Genomic DNA, 17,444 nt, shown 5'->3' with positions numbered 1-17,444 from the left:
CCCCTGTGTGCTGCAGACTCTTGAGGACCTACTGTCCCAGCCTGTGCTTGCAGCTCTCTCTCCAGAAGAAATGGAAGGCACACAGGTGGTCCCTGTCTTACACTGTGGTAGAATGTCTTAGCATTTATCAACTTAACTATCCATAAGTGTCCAGCAATCCAGTGCACTCAATGTTAGAAGCCAGTTCTGCTCTCTCTGCCCAAGTGCCTCTGTGTTCATCAAATGGTGGCCCATACTTCTCTTCACCACAAACACAGCAACCTCTATCCCAGTCCCCTACCCTACAGGGAAAACATGCCTAACATGAACAATTTCAAGTGTGTAGTCCAGTGACAACAAACACCTCATGCTGCTGTGCTATGGCTAAAATCCATCTCAGCATTTTATTAGATAGCCACCATCCACCTCACGAACATTTTCATTCTCCCATAGTGAAACCTCAGAGTCCTTAAGCACTAACTCCTGCTTCCTACATGCCTTCAGGCCCTTGCAGCTGCTCTTCTGTTTCCTGTCCCCACAAATCTGCTGTGCTTGCAATCTGAGTCCCACTGCCTCTATCCTCTTGTAACTGACTTAATTTCCTTATTGGAATGTTCTCAAGGTTCATCCCCATTGTAGTAGGCATGAGATTCTATTCCTTTTCAGGGCTCCATATTATTTCCTTCTGGACCCTGCTCACCCACTTCTCTGCTAGGGATGCCTGCTTGCTGTGTGTGGTAATGGCTGCTGTGTGCATGCTGCTGTGAGAGTGGGCATGCACATCTCCACTTGTGATCTGATGGGTAACGAAAGATAGATAGGAGCCTCCCCTACAAGTTCCTTCTGAAAAGCCATTGTTTCGCAAATGTGAAATGAGGGTGAGGCTACCCAAAAGGCGCTAAGTATAGGGACATGGTGGAGGGTGGAGCTTGGCAACAACATATAAATGCTGGTGACAGTGGCTGCTACAGGGCAAGGCAGGGTGAGCTGAGGAAGAGCCTGGCAACTGGGGTGAGCACTCTCACTCTCACAAGCAGCATACTGAATGCTTACAATATCCAGACGAGGAAAACAAACTAGAGAAGTGTCTCGGCTATGGCACGAGAGAGGTGGGCTAGCAACTGACCACAGGACAGCTTCTCATGCAGATGGGAGGGTAAGCAGAAGGTACAGGGTCTCTAAGCAAGGCCTGTAGAGCCACCTTAGACGAAAGGAAGTGAATCTCCCCATAGCATCAGAGAGGGATATGAGGAGGTAATCCAGGGTAAATCCAAGAAAGGACCCAGAGGAGGAGGCCATGGCAGCCTGTGGGCATATTGGAAGATGGAGCCAGGTACTGGAGAGTGTTGTGCCAAGCCTGGCCCTCAGATCTGGGAGGGCTCTGGTGAACTGCCCTAAATGTCGTTTCAGGATATTAGTGATAACAATCAGTTGGAAGCATGGCCTCCACAGTCCCTGACTTTCCACACTGATTGTATCTAAGGCATTAGATTGATCTATCAGGATCAATTATAGTTCAACAGGCCCGGGGGCTCTCAGAAGCCTCTTTCCTAGCGTTACTCCCTACTCTCCGAAATCTCTCTACCCAGACAGCCAGTGTCTGATATTCCTTCCAACGTTCCACTCCATATTTCTAAATAACACGTTTAAGCATCAGCTTGAGGTGTGATGGAACAGACGTTGGCTCCCAGCAACCAGGGCACTTCCCTCTGCCCTGATAGTCTCGTTATAACACAAAGGTTGGTTATATTCATGATAATGTTAAGATCATAAAAATATCAGCTGAGCCTTATTGTATTGTGTTTATGTTTTTGCTCTGGTATGGTCTATAGTTTTAGCTGAGACAGATGTCCCAAGTTTTAAATCCACATGATTCTTTGTCTGAGTGCACTTGTTTGTCCTTGTGATGAACGTCAGGCTTGTTACAGTTTTCAAGGTAAGCAGCCCTGGTCCTCCCAGGTCACAGGTCCTGTTCTAATATAGACCTTTACCCTCCATCCACTGCAGAGTTCTGAGATATTTCAATGGAGTTTCTGATGTCAGCAGGTGGACAGGGCAAAGATTAAACTCAAATGTTATTTAGAAATACCAGTCATTTTCCTCTAGGTATTAGAGAGGTCCACAGCACTCTGAGACTGGAGGATGGAAAAATTGAAGCCCACGACCTTGACAAGTCTCCTTGGACAGGAAGATTGACAAAGATACAGATTGGGACAGAAAGGATCTTGAGGGGCTATGGAGGTTCAGGGGAACACCCTCACCTCAGCCTTTGGAGCAAAGGCCATGACTATAAAAGCTTTCCTGGATGAGACAATGTTAATTAAAGTTGTCTGGACTCACTAGAAGCAGTTGCCACAGAGTTCCTAGAAGACATTTTATGTGGAGAATAAACACATAGTGACAGTCATAAGAATATGCGAAACCCTGGCTCATCTGGAAATTTCAGGTAGTTAATAGCTGTGTTCACTTGAGAGGTATCTTTCTTGTTTGTTTGGTTTTTGGTTTTGTTTGTTTGGTTGGTTGGTTTTGGTTTTTCGAGACAGGGTTTCTCTGTGTAGCCCTGGCTGCCCTGGAACTCACTTTGCAGACCAGACTGGCCTCGAACTCAGAAATCCGCCTGCCTCTGCCTCCTGAGAGGTATCTTAGCAAGCAGTAGGTAGAGTCTTGGGTGCCTGGGTAAGGATCTGGGGACAGTGGGAAACACAGAGGAACTTTAGGAAGGAAAACAGAGTCCGGCCATTATTTCTGAAGGGCAGGATGACTGGGGTGTCACAGTGAGGAGGGGAAATGGTTAGGGGAGACCAGGGATCAGCAGAGAATAAAGGCTATCCAGGTACCAGAGTAACTGAGTGTGGGACTCTCAGGAAATTGAGTGTGAAAATGATAATGACCAATAATTTCCAGGTGATTAAGGGAAAGAGTGTTTCAACTTAACGTTTTCCTGGGAATCCCAAAGCTACTCTGGGATAGAAGTTTTGGGCCTGTTGGGGAACTGGAAACTGGAAGTATTGGAGGGATGGACAGTCAGAGATCAGTAAGAAAGGATGGGGCCTGGGATCTTCAGAGGTAAGAGGACAGATGAAAGAAAAGAACCAGTTCAGATTGGCTCAGAGCCCAGGCAGTGGGAATTCAAGCCATGTATTCGGAAACTCAGTTCAAATGACAGCTTGCATCAACTTGCCCATCTGCAAAATAAAGATATACCAATGGCAGCATGAGTTGGCTCTGAGATGCACCACACGTCATGCCTTGCCACCATTTGTTTGGGAGAGAAAGGCAGATGATATTTGAGGTGAGGTGGGAAAAGGAATGGTGGGTCCAGACCCTGGCTTCTAGCCTGAGAGGCTCATGATGTGCGCAGTCATACAGAGGGCTCTGAGCGCAGAAAGCTACACACATGGTAGGATGCTCTGCTCAGCCATCCTGATGATATTTGAACAAGGACCTCAGAGTGTTAGTTTGTACAGGGATCTATCCAATTAAGTAGCCACACTGTAAATGAGGGCCTGTGGGCAGGAAGGGGAATGGTACCTTTGAAGCAAAGTGACCCTGGGTGTACAAAGACCCACCGGCACACAAGATTCACTCAGCCTGTCCCAGGAACAATGCATGTGGGCTGCATTGTTTCTGACCAGAGAGAGCTGGTCGTGATGGGGCGGAGAACAGCTCAAAGTGGAAACCGGTAGAAGGTTAGGATGCTGAATGTAGCCCTGGGAATTCTGTGTGCTCTACACTGCACAGGCAGGCAGCTTGCTGTGTAAGTAAAGGATGGTTCCAGAAGAATTCCCAAGGACCTGGGGATGAAATGGTGTCGAAGCTGTCAGGAGCTAAGTTCAATAGAAGGGAGACCAGACCCAGGAGATGACCAGGCAGAGCTGTGTTCTGGTTTCACAGCCTTCAACACTTTTGTTTTTGTAGACTCCTTTTCCTTAGGAAGGCAAATATATAAATTTATATCTTACAACTATATTAGTGAAAAGGCAAATATCTCAGTACTCTATGCAAACCCGATTTCTCTCTTTGGTTGCAAGTGGGTATTGTACCTACACCTACAGTACTTAATAGGCAAGCCACTTTGACATGGGCCACAAAGTTCCTCAGATCATCAGCTGGGATTACTGGACTATCCTAGAATGGTCCATCTGTTTTTTCTCTTCACAGCCCTGTCAACAGGAGCCTGTTTTGTCTCCAAGTCAATTTCTCAAAAATGGAATGGGTGGCTATTGAGCCTGTAAAAGACATATGTACCTGACTGACAGGTAAAGGGTTCAGGGGAAAATTCCCTGAGACTCATATCTGCAAGTACCTGTGACTTTTCCCCTAATGTCACGTACATCAACCCTGGGTGCTAAGCTACCTACAAGCCACACCCATGAGGTGGGTGGGGAGGTTTAGTCATCAGCAGCCGCTGAGGAGACTGTCTGGAGGAAAGAAATGCCATTATCGGTCTGTCTGTCTGTGGCTGCAATATAAGTCACTCTGGCTTTGCTTCATTATCTCCTCAGAAGACAGCCACCAGTGACTCATCTCTGGTACTCTCCTCCCTATAACCAAGGATGGTGACAAAATGGCCTGATTCAGCAGCAGCAGCCCAGCCTTCCTACTTTCACATCTTTGTTGCTGGATATACTTAGATAGGTGAGCAATAGCAAGAGATGAGGTGCATTCATTTGGAAAAGAAAACTAGGTCTGACCTAGTTGACTCTTCCGGTCTCAATCTTCAACTCACTGTTCTTTAGATCCCTTCCTATTTAGAAGGGAGGCATGCATGAGTGAGTGGATAAGTGAGTGAATGTTTAATCTTTGCTGGTCCAACTTCTGCACTCTAATTCCTGAGGTCAAGAGACAGAACCCAACTGGTTCTGAATCCAGAAGAAAAATTAATCAGACAGGAAAACTGCAGATAAATTTAGACAAAAAAATTTTGGGGAAACTGAGATGGGGTGAAGACAGCATTTGGAATCTCGATTCACCAGAGAAGTATTCAGACACATTACAAGGTAACATGTGTGGCCCCTACGATCATTTCACGATGAGAGTAAGAACTTGTGTTTCAGTAGCAATTACTCTGGTCCAGGTACCCGGCCAACCATATTTACACAGACTCATTCATGTTTGTGTGTCCCTGGAAGGTAGGTGCCTAGGTCAGGAAGAGAAAGGTCATGATGCAAAGACAAATGAACAGAAATGGCTCATTTACATACAGCTCCTTGCTTGCTCATGCTGTACGTTCACCTTTCACTGCTGTGGGGGGAAGCTTCGGTGATCTCCAAGATTAAGAAGCCTAGGAGATCTTAAAGTCTAAGAGGGAAAGGAAGATGGATGCAGGAGCCTGGAAAGCAGGAGATGGTCAAAGAGCCAATCCAGTGAGCTTTGAAAGATAGGACCAAGGGTCAGGGAATGGGACCTTGTTATTTGAGACATCATGGGTGGAATGAAGCTTTCCAAGATATAACCCAGGTGTGGCTCTGAGTGTGGGTGGATGAATCTCTGTAAAGGTAAAAATCCCCAGAGCCGGGGTCAAAGAGCACCAGATGGAGTGATGCTGGTCTTCCTGGGACAACAGGGATCTGGGGGAAGGTGTAACAATCCTGTGTTTAAGTGAATTACAGCTTCCTGGGGTATACATTTTAACAGAAGAGTTTGGAGAGAGTGATTTTTTTTTATGTTCAAACAGAGATATATACAATAAAAGACCCCAAGGAAATGTGTGTGTGCATGTGTGTGTAGGCCTACCTTCCTTCACAGTGGACGGCTTGAAAAGCAGTCATTATGGAAAAGGTACATAAAGTTACACATGACAGCTACCAAGAGGGACAGAAACACAAGTTGGAACTTCTTTCCATTTCTATTCAGTAATAATAATCTCAGAAGTTCCCTGGGGCTCCTTGATCTGTTGTGCTCCCAAGACGACACTTTGAGAAGCTGTGTCCACTCTCTCGTGCCTCATAACAGACATACACAGTATATATTCAGGACCCGGTGGACAGCTGCACTTTCTACATATGCCTGCTGGATAGCTGGTGTGTGTGTGTATGTGTGTGTGTGTCTGTCTGTCTGTCTGTCTGTGTGACTGTATGTGTGACTGTATGTGTGTCTGTCTGTGTGTGTGTCTATGTGTGTTTCTGTGTGTTTCTCTGTGTTGTGAGACTGTGTGTGTGCCTGTGTGTATATGTGTGTGTCTCTGTCTGTGTATGTCTGTGTGCGTGTATATTCAACGTCCACAGAGAGGCATTCAGTGATGGGGTTGAGGGTGGGTATATGTGCTACAATCCACAACTTCCACAGGGTGTGCTGGAACATGGAGCATAGAATAGGGCCACCTAGGGCAGGCACGCTGTAGAGTTCATGTTGCTGGGTACTGGTGAGGAAGACAATGGAAACAGCAGTTCCCAGAAAAAGTGAAGAATGGAGGCTCCCTGGAGGCCTTTCAGAAGTTCTGAAGTTGGGTGGTCTCCCTTTCACCTCCAGGATCGTCCTAGGGGACAAGGGAAGCAATATGATAGGAAAAGATACTTGACTACAGGTGGCAGAGCTTGAAGCTTCTCAGGGAACATAAAGAGAGAGGTATACAATGAGCCAGATTAGATATTTGCCTCCAAGGAGCTGTCCTCGAAGCTTAAATTCATAGGTAATCAAAATGGTTGAAGTTTTGTCCCTAAGTGAGATCTGTCCACCATCGCCTGCCAGTGAGCGTGTGGGCCACCTCCACTCCCCAGCCTCCATCCCCCTAGTTTGTGGTCCAGTTTAATTAAGAGCTCTGCCAGTCCATTAGTCTCAATCACCTCTCTAATTGGGCACCAGCTGTGTTTGCTCTTGACAAGGACTCCTTTATGGAACTTCTAAAATGCATTACATGAAAAGAGAGAGAGAAAAAAAACCCTAACAGTTTCTGGGTTATACGGTCATAAAACCCGAAATATTTGTTTTCTACACAAACGAAAAGTGCATCTCTCCCTCCCCACCTCCCTCCCCACTCGTCTATCCCAGAAAATATCCTTTGAAAAGCTGGAAGGGAGGGAATTGAGTAACACATTCCCCATTTGTTCGGGTTCTGAATATGAACGTTGATTGTGGTTTTGCATAATCACAGGTGTCAGTGCATAAAGACACGAGACGTTTCCTGGCAGAAATGCGAGACTGGAGAAATTGAGCCATGAATGGCCCCATTTATAGATACTTACCCTTGATTGACAGAATGACGATTAGGAGTGAATATTAGCAGCGCTCTTTGAATGGGCTTCACCTCGTGCCAAGCACTTGACATGGATTATCTACTTTACATCTGGCAAGAGACTGAGGTGCGTTCTCCTTCCCCCCCATTTTCACAGATCAGGGAAATGAGCCCCAGAAAGGTGGTGCAATTCATGTTCAAGATCACACAGCTCACCATTGGTTGGCCTCGCACCAAAATTCCTTTCTGCTTCTCTTCACCTAAACCAAAGTATTAGTGGATGGAGCCAACTTGCTCTGTTGCAACAACTACAGTGTCAACAGTGACCCCCTCATAGTGGTCCAGAGTTCATAGCCATAAGCTCTTCTACAATTGCTGTCCCATATGATAGGACAGCCTTGTGAGACAAACAAGCAATTACCATAATCTTTATCCCAAAGGAGGGATGGAGGTAAAAGGCAGGACTGTTTACCTGAGTGTGTATCAGCAGTAGACAGGAGTAAACCTTCCAACTCTACTGTAAACCCAAAACATGCCTTCCTCCTCTTCCTACCCTCTCATGTACAGACCCACTCATTCATCCAGACAATCATGTTATATTCTGTTTCCCTAACCTTAATATTTATGCATCTATTCAGGACCCTGCCTTGGAATGTGACCTTCACACAACAGGAAATTATCCTTTTGTTAATTGCATTTCCAAGCCCCTAGATAATACCTAGAACTTAGGTGTGCTTAACTGATACTGTTGCTGAATTCATTCAAACAAATGCTAATTTATCTACTCAATAAGTACTGACTGAGCACCCCCTGTGTGTTAAGTACATCAAAGTCTCAGGGATGCTGCGGTGACCTAGGCTGGTCTGGTAACCACCGCCACAGAATGTCCATGCCAAAAGAAGGAATGAGGATTGACAGACCAGTTCAGAAGACCCTTGCTGACTAGGAGGTGTGGCATGTGGGGCTTAACAGGGTAATAGGGCAGAAGGTCTTATCTCAGAACTGTTCACATATGTGAACTGACTTCACAGCACACAAGAAATTTCCAACTCATCTGGGCTTTGACAACTTAGTTACAGTACACTTGAATGCAAGGCTTGGGTGTGTGTATGGGGCCATCCTGAGGAGGAAGCTCCTGAGTGTCCTGAAGGACTCACAGGAAAACAGTGGAATGTTCCAGGCCCCTGGAAAAGCAGATGGCAAAAGACCAGCTGGCACAGTGCACGGGTGGCTGAACCCAACGTGCGGGGTGGCAAGAAGGAAAAAGAAGGAGAGATGACTGTGGCCCATGTCCAAAAGTACTATGTTGGGATGGTTAGATTTACATGCCAACTTGGCTAGGCTGTCTTACCCAGGTACTCAGAAACATGAAGCTAGGTGAGGCGGCAAAGGCTTTTGTAAACACAGTCATCATCTATAACCAGTTGACTAAGTAAAGGATATTATCCTCACCCAATTGGCAACAGGCTTTCCTGGAACAGCAGAAACTCTGCCTGTGGTCTGCAGCTACAGACACATAATTTCCAGCTAGCCAGCCTGTCCTGCAGGTTTCAGACTTGCCTCGCCAGACCCCACTGTTTCCAATGTAAATTCATTGAAATCAGTCTTTTGATAGATAGGTAAATAGATAGGTAGATAGATGACAGATAGATAGATAGATAGATAGATAGATAGATAGATAGATAGATAGATGGATAGATAGTTAAAATGTCTTATTAGCTGTTTCTCTGGTGATCCATACCTGATTGGTGCACATCTACCCACATCTATAGCTAGGCTAGACATCACCCTGATGTGAGGGGAAGAAGCCAGGGAAGATTTAGGCAAAGGAAAGAGGAATCATATTTAAGTTGCTAAATAATATCTCTGAGGGAGAGGTGGTCTTCTCCAAAGAAGCGCACACCAACTGGTTGTCTAGTACCCAATGGTCAGCCCTGAAAATATATATCAAGATACCACTATACAGACCAGACAAATTATATTTAGGACTGTATTTGTGTATACAAATACATATATGCAAGCAATAACAATTAAAAAGAGGACATGAATTTAAAGGAGAGCAGGGAGGAGTATATGAGATGGCTTGAAAGTGAAGGAAGAAATGTAATATATATGATGATCGCAAAAATTTTTAAAAGTATCATCAAAATAAAAAGAGCATATAAAAAAGAAATAGATTGGAATTAAGAGTTAAATGAACAAACAATCCAAAAAGGCTGAAAATGGCTTTGACTACTGTGTGCAGTGGGCTAGAAGGATTAAGACTGGAGGGTGTGGACCAGGCAGGAAGCAGTTTCCTAGACTCTGCTATAGCAACAGCAATGGCTTAAAAAAGAGCAGGGCTAATTCAAGCAATATTCTTGAAGAAGAATTAACAAGGTTTAGTATCCAGGTGTGTGGAGAGTGAGGAAGAAGGGACTATGATGATGCCAGGTGTGAAATTGTCTTGGTGGACACCAAGATATCCAAGATACAAAGATGAGGGCCAGGCCTGTCTTCTGTTCCTTTGAACCTGAGAAGGGCCTACCCCTAGAAGCCACTTCTTCCAGTTGCATCTATTGAGTGGTAGTGCAGGTCTGGAGTTGTATGGTGTCAAGAAGTGGCCTTTCGTAGTGGGTTGAGTTTGAGAGAGGAATGAGATTGCTGTGCCTTGGAGTTCTTACTGAGAAATGCTCTAGAGAAGAAACTGCAGTGACAGGCAAACAGCAGACACTCAGGGTAAAGTCACACGGACAGTGTATGAGTGGAGAGGAAACACTCATGGAAGCAGTGTGAACCTATGAACTGGGGCAGAGAGAGGATCCCAGAGGCTGCACAGTGACTACAGGGGGAGAAAAATCAAGAGAATCTTAGAGTAAAGAGCTTTGCCTTTTAATTTGCAACATTGAAGTTGGCCAAGATGGCTTCCATGTGGGAGCAGGAACAGACATCAAATTGTCAGTCTTTGAAGCAGGATAGGGACTAAGGTAGGGAAGGCAGCATCGCCAAGGATTCCTCTCAGTATTTCCTCCAGACCGTTGGCTGCTCATTAATCCCTCATTCTGAAGCACAGATGAAGCTAGCTCAAAATCATTCCAGGTCGAAAGAAGCTGTGCAGTACGCAATACAGCTGATGGACATACCACACATCACCTCTTATGACTGGGAAAGATAAGGCTGAGCCCCATACATGCAGCACGAGAGCCAGCAGCTGTGTAGGAACACTTTTTCAAAAGGAACCACCATGTTTTGAAATAGCGTGTTCTTCCGAGTTGACACAAGAGAGCACTGGAGGACTTCCCAGTCCTGAGCCTCCCGGCAGGACACAGAGCAGAGATGCTGGAGCTGTAGACAACAACAGCTACTGTGGGCGCTTTGAGGGCTTGCTCCTGTGCAGCACACACATGGTCTCTTTGCTCATCACCGTGCTGTAGAGCAGGCTTCAGGTCATTCTTCTGCCCTCACGCTATTGCTGTTCCTGAAGGCTGAAGAAAATGAGGCCTAAAGAGGCAGACTCTTGCCAGTCTTCACGGCCAATTATGTACATCGGAGGTCAATGCCCAAGTCTACCAGTGGCCAACTCCTTTGCCTTGGCATGTGTGCTCAGATATATCTAGTGAGCACGGGACAAGAAACTGGTTAGCCTTCTCTCTTTGGCTCTGGAACCTTATAAACTTTTATCATCCAAGACCAGTCTTCTCATCTCCAAGATGAGCATCATTCAACCTACCCCACGTCGTAGGATAAAAGAAAGCTTGGCAAAGGAGCCTCAAGGTCGCCAACCTCAGAGTGGATGCCCAAAGTGTGTGTGTGGGGGGGGGGGGGGGTGTGTGCATGTGTATGTACACAAAATTAGACAAACCTTTAGCTAACTAATCAGGACAAGCTCCCTGCATTCCAAATCAGACCAACCAGTAGTCTAACAGGTTCTGTTGCTTGCTCCGGATCAGCTTTTGTGTCGTTTTTTCCTTGCAAGTGCCTGGTCCCTCCACTCTAAAATCTTTTAACACCAGTTGAGCCTAGACCAGCACACAGAGCCCCAGTGATAACCCCATACCCTTCTTTACGATCATCACAACTCAGTCACAACTTTTCCCATGGAGCTAGGAGGACAACTGAGAGCTGCTCTTAGCTCATACTTCCTATAGATGAGGGAAGGTTCTGTGGCAGGCCGTGGGTTAAACCACCATGTCTCAGGGGCACATTTGTTGAGAGGCAAAGCCTCTGATGCAGGAAGCCAATTAAACTTGGCAACAAGAAAGGGCATGGCCTTGCAGTGCTCATTGGAGTTCTGTCACCTGGAAGCACAGATAGGCTTACTGTTGCATTGTGTGGTGATCTGGATGAGGACAACCCTCATGGGCTCATAGACTAGAATACCTGGTCACCAGGGAGTGACACTATTTGAAAGAATTAGGAAGTATGACCTTGTTGGAGGAAGTGTGCCACTGGGGGTGCTCAATCTCTCTCTCTCTCTCTCTCTCTCTCTCTCTCTCTCTCTCTCTCTCTGTCTGTCTCTCTCTGTCTCTCTCTGTCTCTCTCTCTCTGCCTCTCTCTCTGTCTCTCTCTCTCTCTTACCTACAGACCAGGATGTAGCACCCAGCCTCTGCTCCAGTACCCCCCCTGCATGCTGCCATTCTCTCCCTCTATGAAGATAATAGACTGAAGCCCTGAAACTGTAAGCAAGCCCCAATTAAATGCTTTTAAAAATATGTGTGTGAGTTGCCACGGTCATGGTGTCTCTTCACAGCAATAGAACACTGACTCAGACACTTGGGTCAGGATTAATCTGCTTTACCTTCAGTTGGGTAATAATAATAAGACACCGGTTGCTTCGCATATGCAGACCGAAGGAAAGGGAGCAGTCTGTGTGAAGGAATCACATTTAACTTAATATGGGAGTAAGAATACTGTACAGGGAAATGGACCATTTAGGCACTCTGACCACAGAGAGTAAATCCCTAAGCTGAGATTTGCCCAAACAATTAAGGGAAATGGTTTAAAGGAAGTTGAGGCTCATTTGGGGGATCATGGTTTCTGGGGTAACACTGTCTAAATGTTTCCCTTTGCAGAGCTTAAGAGTAGGATCATTGTGGTAGTTTGGATCTGAAATATGTCTGTCCCATGTACACCCGTCACATGTCGAAGACTCAGTCCTCAGCTGGAGGTACAGTTTCAAAAGGTAGAAACTTTAGATCAAGCAGTTCCCAGCCTGTGGGTCTCAGCCCCTTTGGGGTTGCATATCAGCTAACCTGTATATCAAATATTTACATTACAATTCATAATAGTAGTATAATTATAGTTATGAACTAGCAATGAAATAATTTTATAGCTGGGGGTTGGATACAACATGAGGGACTATATTAAAGGGTCACAGCATCAGGAAGGTTGAGAACCACTGGGAACAGGCCTTGGAAGGTTCTACCTGGCATCCTAACTTCTCTTCTGACCACCATGAGATGAGCAAGCTCTGCTCCTCATATACTATTGTCAATATGCCAGTGTGCTGTCCCAGAGCACGCTAGCATAAGCCGAAGCCCCTAAAATCATGCCCCCCAAATGAGTCTCACATTCCTTTAAATTGTTTCCCTCAGATAAATACCAGACATTGCCAGAGCCTGTGTTTGAATCTTAGCTCTGTGGCTTCTTAGGAAGTAAAGAAAGCTATTCTGTATTTTCTACCTGTGGTGGTGTGACTAAAAATGGCCCACATAGGCTCATAGAGAGTGGCACTATTAGGAGGTGTGATCTTGTAGCAGTAGGTGTGGTCTTGCTGGAGGATGTGTGCCACTGAGGTCTTTTGAGTTTTCTAATCAAGTCAAGCCCACTCTTTTCCTATTGCCTGTCCATCTAGATACAAAACTCTCAGCTCCTCGCCAGCACCATGTCTGCCTGCATGCTGCCATGCTTCCCACCATGATGACAATGGACTAAATGCCTGAAGTGTAAGACAATCCCAATTAAATGTTTTCCATTATTAGAGTTGCCGTGGTCATGGTGTCTCTTCATAGCAATAGAACACTGAATAAGACAGTATCCCTCTTTATCCATCTAAAGTTAATAATGGAAACTTCCAAAAGTCCTTGTGAGATTTAAGCAAAATAACATTTGTGAAGCACATTTTATTCAAACTTTGGATGTTCAATATATCCAATTTAATAAATAATTACTAATTCCAAACTCTCTAATAATTCTTGGTACTATTTTTTTCTCATTAGTGCAGAAAGAAATGGGGCTGCTGGGGAGTATAAATCCCAAAGAAATCAGAGACCGATTGTCCAAAGTTACCCAGATAACCAAAGGTAGGTAGGCACCAGAGTGCTGTACTACTTAACTTTGTTTCTGAAAAGTGACACACGGTGGCCATGAGCTTTCTAAACACAGTTGGATCAGCTGCAGGGCAACAGAAAATCATGTTCTTTGATGTCTTATGCAACAAACCATATGGACCCTCGAGCTCTTACATAACAGGCCCAATGTTAGCGAGAGGAAGTTTAACAACAACACAAAAAACAGATCACATTCACAATAGACCACCATATGTTCCCCTGTTCTCTGACAGCAGCTATCCCTACTCCTACTCAGGCTCCCACAGAATCCTTCTCGACCAAAACAGTCTATTCCTAAGTGACTCAAGCGATCGATGGCTTTATAAAAAGAAGCAGGTGCGAGGCCTACGAGATTCTTCCAAATAAATTCATTTTAATTAACTCCTTGGGAAAGCCTAGAAACCTTTAGCCTGCACTCCTCAGACTTGCTTAGAGCCTGGGGCTTCTCTAAAGACAGTCTGACCTGGATGACACAGATCACCTCTTCGAGAGAAGCAAAAATGTTTCCAATTTCCTTATCCACAAGCCAAACACCCCAGGTTGCTTGGTCATCCCTATATTTGGTCATGAACTCCCTGATGTCATGCTGAGTTCATGCTCAGCTTGAGAACGAGTTTGCTGCAGGCTATCTGGGAGTGCCAGTTCTGAGATGGAACACAGCTGCAGAAGGATGTTTTGAGCTGTGAGCATTGCACTAGGGGTCGTTCAACAACTCCAGGCCAGGTTCTACCTTCTCACCTGCTTCTGGGACCCACTCCCCAGCCCTGGGGCCAGAGTACTCATTTAACTCCACAATACAAATGTCATTATTGATCATTATGTCCTTGAGCAGCTAAGACAGACTCCACGTTCTCTGTGGCTGGTGTTCCTACCTGCGCCCCTTCTTCACCTCCTTGGCACTGTTATCCATTCGACCGCTGGAATCCAGCCCTCTGGATATTCTTGACCCTCAAAGTTGGCCCTTCCTCTTTCATTTGCTCCACCGACTCGCCCCTCCCCCATATCTGCACTCATTCACCACCTTCCAAATGGCAGCATAAGTTCCCACAGACACACTCTGGTCCTGTTTGGCCCCAGTTCATCACCTCTGCTGGGACTGTCTTATCTCTCAGCTTTTCTTCCCCAGCTTTCAACTCACAAAAGTTCAGCAGTGTTCTGAGCACCATGATTTGTGCATTGCCCCTTTCTCCTGTTCAGTCAACAGACTCCATGACCAGGAGTTAGCCTGGAGTAGGAGCTTTTTGTTAGATAAGCAGAAAAAAGCAAAACCAAAAAGGCCAGGGGGAGTGCACAGACCGGAGGGAACACCCCACCACAACCAGCTAGGCAGGAGAAAGACTACATGGTGCTTGACCACAGCCACAGCTGGACAAAGGTTCATGCATGTCAGAATATATCCCTTTTATAGAGATAGTGACTCAGCAGAGCTAGATAACCAAGGAAAAACAAAACCGTCCCAGTGACTTCTAAAACCAGTTTCCAAGGCCAACTGTGGCTAGCCATATATGGATTGCTTATGCAGAATGGCTGAACACTATAGGAGACCACACTTATAAGGTCCCTGTCCTAGGACCTGGTTCTCTGCATTCACCTTCTTCTAGGTACTCTTTGGCTGAGTTCTCCAGTCCAGAACCAAAGTTCTCTTGGGGAACTGCATTTTCCTAAAAATGTTATTTTATCCCAATAACTCACTCTAACATCAATATTACAATATAAAACTTTCCTACTTTTAAAAGTCCCACAGTTTTTAAAAATTTAAACACTTTAAAAGTTCAGTCTCGCTGGACAGTGGTGGCGCACGCCTTTAATCCCAGCACTTGGGAGGCAGAAGCAGGCAGATTTCTGAGTTCGAGGCCAGCCTGGTCTACAGAGTGAGTTCCAGGACAGCCAGGGCTATACAGAGAAACCCTGTCTTGAAAAAACAAACAAAAAAAAAAATTAGTTACAAAAGTTCAGTCTTGGGCCTAGAGGGCTAGAGAGATGGCTCAGTGGTAGAGTCAGTGGTTAAGAGTACTGACTGCTCTTCCTAAGGGTCCTGAGTTCAAATCCCAGCAACCACATGGCAGCTCACAACCATCTGTAATGAGATCTGATGCCCTCTTCTGGTGTGTCTGAAAACAGCTACAGTGTACTATTTCCCGATCCCACCTCCACGATCATCTGTGCACAACAAACCACAGTTCTACTTTCAATCACCATAAATTTACTTGTGCTTTCTAGATTTTTATAGAGTTTACCTTTTTCTTTCTTTCTTTTCACTCATCATGATTTTGAGGTTCATCTATGTTGCTATATGAATAAACTTGGCTCCTTTGTGGTAGCTGAGTAGTATTCAGTTGTAGCAACGTACTACAATTTAGCCATTCTTCTCTTAATGAATACTTACTTTGTTTCTATTTAGCTCTTACAAACATATCTGATAAATATTCATGTACAAATAGCTTTATAAACATTTATTTTTCTTATCAGTATATTTTATGTTATGACACTGCCAAACTCTTTTTCAGAATAGCTGTGCTGTCACAGACTTCCACCTCCAGCCCCCAAGAGACCCTACTATGTAGCCCTGTCTCACCCTCAGCCATTCTGATGGCTGTGGAGTGGCCTTTCACTTGGTTTTAATTCCATTTCTCCCAGGGATGCTGAACACCTTTCCATGTGCTTATTGTCTTAGCATATTTTTTTAGGTTGAGTGTCTGTAGAAAGCTTTGGGGTTGTTTCTTCAAACTGAGTTTTAAGACTTAGTTGTACCTTCTCTATCCAGGTCATTTATCAGAGATATGATCTACAATATCCTCTCTCACTCTGTGGCTTGTTTTATCTCTCTCTTTTTAAAGTTTTCTCATTTTCCCATTAATTTATTCACTTTATATCCCAATCACAACCACTCCTCTCCTCTGAGTCTCCCCCTCCCCAAAACACAGCGCCTCCCCCCTCTCCCTCACCTCTAAAAAGGGGAGGTACCACTGGGTACCAACTCATCTTGTCACCTCAAGTCACTACAGGACTAGGCACATCCTCTCCCACTGAGGCCAGACCAGGCAGCCCAGCTAGGGAAACAGGGTCCACAGGCAGGGAACAAAGTCAGGAACAGCCCCTGCTCAAGTTGTTGGGGGACCCACGTAACGAGCAAGCAGTATATCAGCTACATATGTGCAGGGGCCTAGATCCAGCCCTTGTATGTTCTTTGGTTGGTGGTTCAGTCTCTGGAAGCAAAATACCACCCCCACCCACCACCCCACCACCCCACCACCCCACCACCCAACCACCCCACCACCCAACCACCCCACCACCCAACCACCCCCACACCCGCCAAGTCAACTAACATCCAGGTAGTTTGTTGGTTTTCTTGTGGAGTCCCTGTCATCTTTGGGTTTCTCAACCCTTCCCTCAACTCTTCCACAAATTCTCCCTAAGCTCAGTCTAATATTTGGCTGTGGGTCTCTGCATCTGTTTCAGTCAGCTGCTAGGTGCAGCCTCTCAGAGGACAGTTGTATTAGGCTCCTTTCTGCAAGCATAAAAGAATATCATTAATATTGTAATGGATTGGTTCTTGCGTGTAGGATGGATCCCAAGTTGGGCCAGTCATTGCTGGGCTATTTCATCTTTGTTTCTGTACTTCTTGTAGGTAGGACAGATTCTGGGTTGAAGGTTTTATGGGCAGGTTGGTGTCCTTATCCCTCCTCTGGGAGTCCTTTCTTAATAGCATTATATTAAATAGTAAGTTTTGAAAGTTGTATGAGGTCAAATTCATTAATTTGCTTTTTGAGGGGTACTTTTGGTGTTATAGCTAAACTTCTTGACTCTAGACAGTTTATAGTTTTATTTTTGTTCACTTTGAGTTAAAGTAAGATATGGATCAAGGTTAAATATTTTCACACATATATTATCCAATTATTCTAATACCATGTGCTGAAAACAATTTTGCTATATCTTCTAATTTGACTTTAAAAATACCTTTATTAAAAATAAATTTCTGCAAG

Source organism: Mus musculus, chromosome 4 (genome assembly GCF_000001635.26).
Source record: "Mus musculus strain C57BL/6J chromosome 4, GRCm38.p6 C57BL/6J".
NCBI classification, from domain to species: Eukaryota; Metazoa; Chordata; class Mammalia; order Rodentia; family Muridae; genus Mus; species Mus musculus.
The sequence above is the reverse complement of the archived record's forward strand: the minus strand, read 5'-3'. Positions refer to the sequence as shown.